Source organism: Triticum urartu, chromosome 5A (genome assembly GCF_056163025.1).
Source record: "Triticum urartu cultivar PI428250 chromosome 5A, HENAU_Tu73, whole genome shotgun sequence".
Classification (NCBI taxonomy): domain Eukaryota; kingdom Viridiplantae; phylum Streptophyta; class Magnoliopsida; order Poales; family Poaceae; genus Triticum; species Triticum urartu.
The window spans coordinates 670,921,263-670,927,591 of NC_141877.1; the positions used below are offsets into that span (position 1 = coordinate 670,921,263).

The 6,329-nt window shown below is 47.8% G+C and overlaps 1 non-coding gene across 1 annotated transcript; it reads left to right on the forward strand.

Annotated features, from left to right (window-relative positions):
- The first annotated feature begins 868 nt into the window (after positions 1 to 868).
- On the forward strand, positions 869 to 5,212 carry LOC125511567 (uncharacterized). The gene has a single exon (XR_015603074.1). It is a non-coding gene; the product is annotated as an uncharacterized LOC125511567 (transcript).
- Positions 5,213 to 6,329: the final 1,117 nt, after the last annotated feature.

Genomic DNA, 6,329 nt, shown 5'->3' on the forward strand with positions numbered 1-6,329 from the left:
GCAAATTCACAGGGATAATTCGGTCTTAGATGGTCTACTGATTTTGGAAAAGGGAATTGTATGGAAACAAGTCCACATAACCCCCTGAGATTTCACAGAACGACTACATAACCCCCTGAACTTTAAAACCGGGTATTCCACCCCCTGAATTTTACAATACCATTCAAAACACCCCCGGGAGCTTTGGAGATGGTTTTAAGAGTGGTTTTGTGTTTTGTCCACGTGTTGGGCTACAACCAGCATGCTTCTCCTGGAGCGCATCGCCGGCCGAGCAAACACTGCATCCTTTGGAATCCCCACCTCCATCTCATGCTGCAACTCCCTCTCGCTCCCTTTCCATCCCCGTTGCTTGTGTCCAACCACTCAGCCCGTGGCCATGCACCCCGAGAGCATAGCGCCATGGCCACCCTGGCTTCGTCGCTTGTTGGGTCCAGCTCCGGAGAGGGCCTTCGTCTTGCTGTTGTCCATGGATATGAAGAACTCGTGGAGCTCTTGCCACGCCCAATTCCGGCGATGCCATTGCACTAACGTCTAACTTGGCGCAACCATGCATGCCAGGAACCTGCACACGTCTTTGCGGCGGGTCTAAACCCTCATTCCGCCTGCTACGCGCCAGTGACATGAACCACTCCAACTACTGCTCGTCCTGCCGCCATCAAAAGAATCCAAAACAGGAGCACAAACAGCCGTCAGGCACTACTGGGTGGTGTGCCGCAAGCAGGCACTGCCGCCGGGTGTGGACACAAGGCTCTACCCCATGGGTCCATGATCGACATGTACGCACCTCAGGACAGCAACTGCACCCGCCGGCCGGGCTGCTCTGGCAATGTGGTCATCCGCACATCGATGGCGGCCACCGTTGGAGAAGTGATTTCCCAGCCCAGTCTGCTACAGTGCAGCGACTAGCCAGGGACCGACTACGCTACTTGCAATGACTCGTCGACGTTATGGACAGGCTGACTTGCAACATCCCCGCGCGCACATATCCCCTTTTAGCTAGATGGGCATGTCGCTCAGCGACACGGACTTCAGGTGTGGTGCGCCCTCGTTCATAGGGCCGGCGCGTTATACATATGAACCAACGGGGCAAGGACAAAGTCGTCGAGCTCGAGCCATTGCTAGAGCCATAGAGATGCCGGATTTCCTGAAGGTGTCGGTCTGCCTCTGCCTGGAGGTTTAGACTGCGTAGGAATAGCAGCTGGACGCATGCCCACATGTGCATGCATGCATTGTTTGAGCTTCCATGCTTAAACTGCTTCCAGGCTTAAACTATTTCCGTGCTTCCATATTTGGTTGTTTGATTTTTCTCCTTTGGCAGTTCCTGTGTAGTGTATTTTCAACCGTGTGGCAAAACCACCTGCTGAAACCACTTGTAACAGAGTGAGGGGGTGATATGACTGGTTTTGTAGACATCAGGCAGCCAAATACCCGGTTTTGTAGTTTAGGGGGTTAAGTGTCCGATTCGTGAAACTTTGGGGGGTTATGTGGACTTCTTTCGAATTGTATGTGCTAGTACTGAACTAACAATATCCTCCCCAGCCGAGCACATGCCTTGGAGCTTTCACCATATTGAACAAATGTTTCCAAAGACCATCTTTGGCAAATAGAAAGCATACACATGGAAAAACAACAAAATGTGAAAGAAGATATGCTTCGAAAGCCCTACCAAATGATGACGCGCAATTGCATGAAAAGGACAAACAATTATTTCGGAGCACATTTTCTATCACTAGGTCTACATTACAAATTTCCCTAAAGTAAACTAAAGGCGAATTCAAGCTAGAGAGATTCTGATTTAAGCTTTGCAAAAAGAACAAAAAGAAAAGTTGATACTGATGAAGTGATGTTGGTGCTTTAACTTTGTGTTATGTTTATTCAGTCAGGTAAGAAATTGGAGCTAGAGAGATTCTGATTTGAGCTTTGCAGAAACAACATAAAGCAAAATTGATACTGACAAAATTATGATGCCATTGTCAGTGCTTTAACTTTGTGTTATGCTTATCCGGTAGGGTTTCGAGCTGGCGAGATTCTGATTTAAGCTTCGCAGAAAGAACAAAAAGAAAAGATGGTACTGACAAAATGATCATGCCATTGTCGCTTGTCGGTGCTGTAACTTATTATTACGTTCAAATGGTTATGTTTATCCGGTCAGGTAAGCAATTCGAGGTAGAAAGATTCTGATTTAATCTTTGTAAAAGAAGCTAAAGCAAAGTTTTATGAAGGAAATAATCATGCCATTGTCGGTGCTGTAACTTCGTGTTACGTTCAAATGGTTATGTTTATCCAGTCAGGTAAGCAATTCAAGCTAGAGAGATTCTGATTTAGGCTTTGTAAAAGAACATAAAGCAAAGCTTTACTGACGAAATGATCATGCCATTGTCGGTGCTTTAACTTTGTGTACATTTAATTTATCCGCTCAGGTAAGCAATTCCGTGTTCACACCTCATGGTCTGTGTATATATTTGATATGCCAATTCAATACATTCAAGGGAATTCAGTAGCCAGCTCTAGTAGCTTCATGTGACTGATGATGAAAGGCTTAGATTCATTCTGCAACAACACAGTCTACCCTTATGCGTATAACCTGACTTCCTCCTACGCCAACCAGAAAAATGAGGGCACCATGGTGGCCACCTCTGTTCTCATGTTCATTCTTGCCGCGCTCTTCTTCAACCTCAACCTCTTCAGCCGCTTCTCCGACGTGAGCGCCATCCTCAACCCCAGCGTCCGTCTCTTCCTCTCTACCTCGCTTTCCCTCTTCCTCCCAGTCATGTCCTACCTCTTTTCCGAGACCAAGAACGAAGGTGCCACCATTGCTACTAATAGTAGTACCAATAGCTCCAGTTACGGTCAGCTTGGTGACGAGCTGTCGCTGCGAGCAAGGACCATCCTGATGTGGATGCTTCTTGTGGAGCTCCTCCGCAAGAAGGTGGAGGTGATCCTGGTCAACGTGGGCATGCAGGTGTACTCAGGCACCATCGATCGCTTTGCCCGCATCGTTTGGCTGGTCTACCTCGTCTTCTACAACGTCAAAAGCGCAGGCAAGAAGGCAATCTACGGCACCTTATGGGTCCTTGCTGCTGCCAAGCTGCTGCAGCGGGTCGTCGTCAACGAGCTGTTCAAGCGTTCCTTCGCCTATGGCAGGAACGCCCAGCTGCTAAACTCGTACATGGCCCAGGTCATGCAACAACAGCAAGGGCAGGCCGGGAATGTCCAGGAGCTGGGGTCGGAGCTGCTGAAGATGTGCAAGTACACCGTGATGGGAGAAGACAACTTGGGGAAGGAAGCAGGTCCCCATGGCTACCAAGTCGATCTGAAGAAGACGATTACCGCAGACACCGCCGGCACTGGCTCCACCATTGTCACGGTTGGTGACATTTGGAAGCTCGTAGCTAGCGAGGAGGACGGTCTGCTCCAGAAAGACCCAAGACTCAGAAGGCTCTGCCTCTCCTTTGCTCTCTACAAGCTGCTGCGCCGTAGGTTTGAGGACATCCCCATCACCAGCGAGGAGACCCACAATTGTCGGACCTCATCTTCCAAGGTTTGTACAAGGAGAAGCTGCCTAAGGATGAGGAGGGGCAAGACGCGGAGGTTGCACTGCTCCAAGTCTTCAACGACGAGATCCAATTCATCTGCGAGTACTACCACTCCGTTCTACCGGTCGTGTTCTCCAACCCTTTCTTCTTCCTAGCCAACTACATCTTGTTTCCAATTGTAGTTTGGGCCTTCTGCTTCTTGACTTTCATTGCCTGTGGCAATGGGAACGTGCTCTATGCCTACCATAGCATCACGAGTGACAACTACACCATCTATACCGGTGCACCAACACTGGTCAAATGCCTCCTGAAAAGCATCACCCATTCACCGGAGGTGCTATTCGCCAGTGTCGACCTAGGCACCACCACTCTGCTTATACTCACCTTCATCTACGAGGAAGTCTGGGAGTTCCTCGTCTTCATCCTATCCAACTGGCTCATTGTGTCGTCTGTGAGTACACCGCTAAGCGCCCCTGGCGTGAGAGTAGCATCGTAAGCGGGCTCATGCGCCGCATCCTATGGGCGCGAAGTAAGCTAAGCCACCCTAACCTCTGCTTCAAGCAATTCTCCGTGCTAGGGTTCTGCCCACTGTCGTCGCTTTCCTCCTTCACAATGCCTACCAAGGCAGTGCCCAAGGAAGTAAAGAAGTCCATCGTGGAATACGTGGTGGCTCACATGGATGACTATGACATTGATGGCCACGCTGACCCTCTCAATAGTGGTTGGTCAACACTGCAGTTGAACAAGCACAGGGCATACCAACCCTTGCTCTCGTCGGTGTGTGAGAGCAAGAGCATCGCCGAGTTCATCCTCACCTGTCACATTGCCACTGGCCTCTTGGAGATGACGTATCCGCAGAAGGAGAAAGAGATGGGGCATCATCGTAAGGTGGCAACGACACTGTCCAAGTACTGCGCTTACTTGGTGGGCTTTTCCCCAGAGCTGCTCCCTGAAGACAAGGATGGGACAGAGCATGCTTACAACGACATGAAGAAGGAGTTGAAGAAGGAGCTTGGTGGTTGTTGGCGGTACCACTTATCACTGCGAGGAACCAGGTACAAGAGGCTCACAGAGATCGGCGAATCACAGCAACAGGCGGTGACGGTGGTGCAGAAGGGGGGTAAGTTGGGTAAGGCTTTGATTGAGAAGGCCAAAGAAAATGACACGGGTGAGTTTGTGTGGGAGCTTCTGGCCGATCATTGCACCGTCGGGCGGCGAGTTGCACGTGAAGGCCCACAAGGAGTCACTCGCGCATGGCGGCGAGTTCATCACCGTGCTATGGGCACTGTGCACACATACTGGCATAACCAGGCTAGCCCTTGCACCCAGGGAGGCAGCACATGGTTCATTTGAACCGTAGAGCGTTGGTGTCTTGTGCGCGCCCATTTTCAGGGATAGCTTGGCATGCTTCTATGTTGTGCGCTGCTTCATCCCATCCCTTAATGCTTTTTGGTGTGGTGGCTTGCTTCTTTCCATTACATTGTTTGATTTTGAATACTTCTGCATGGTGTGTTTGGATTTGTTCTTGCCTTTCGAAAAGCATGTCAGTGGTGATTTCTTAGCATTACTGATTTGCAAAAGTAATGTACTTGTATTTTTCTCGAGTGGAAACTATTGCAATAAGATTAAAACTGTCCAGAGAAAGAAAGAACATGCATGAAAGAATGAGTTCAGGCCACTGCTTATGGGCCTCCCCAGTCCCATATTCAATTTTCATGTCGCACCACCATTTACTCTGTCTTCCCCTTAAAATTTATTAAGAAGACACATGAATCTACTTTGGTGAAAATATGTTAGGAACTAAGATCATAATATTTGTGTGGATATCATCGATTATAGTTTTAAAAGGATTATTATATTCTTGTGTACATCAGGTGATCAAAGTTTAATTGACATACATGATGTGAAATGATAGAGGGGTACTTGTTATGTATTACTATTTAACCCGGAGCTGCTTAATTATCACTTCACTTTAGCTAAAGAATTAAATGCTAAAATGGAAGCAACAGAAGTGAAAAAAATCATGGTACCTATACCCTGTGTCTCTAGCTTTCTTGAAGAGCTTCAACATCCAATTGATGGAGGCATGGGATCCTCTCTTGAGCAGTCAACTGTCCTACCTTCCTGCACATGTTGCTAACAAAAGAATGATGCGAAAGCGATATCCAAATGCATTTCTAAAACTAGTACCTCTGCTTCCCCTTAGGGTATTTTGGCTAACTTCTTCCCCAGACAGCTCTCTTTTGCTCTAGACCCTGAGATCTCTCTGAGCAAGGACATCCAGTCTGCTGACATCACCACACTATTCTTCCTTCCTTCGAACAATCTTATGAGGACAGTTCTGTCTAATTTACTTGTCGCCATCCCTGCAGATTGGAAGTTCTTGAATGAACATGATCTTTGGCCTTGTGTATTAAACTCAGGCAGATATTCCCCTGCTAGCTATTATAAATTCTTATGTGGAGGACGAGAGGTGGATGCTATTTTTCCATAGCTTTGGAAGAGCAAGTGTTTGAGCAAGTAAAAAGTGTTTGCATGGCTGTTGTCGATGGATCACCTAAATACTAGGGACATAATGTCGAGAAGACATCGGCATTTGGAGTCTGGACCTAATTGTGTACTCTGCTTCAAACACTCTGGAAACAAGAGACGTTTGTTTTTTCAATGTCCTTTTGTTGCTCCCTGCTAGAATTATGCTAAGATCACTTGGGTATCCTCTGATTCAATTGCACACACTTTTAACAAAACAAAGGATGCCTTCCTTGGGCCCTGCTTTATGGTCTGATGTTCTTT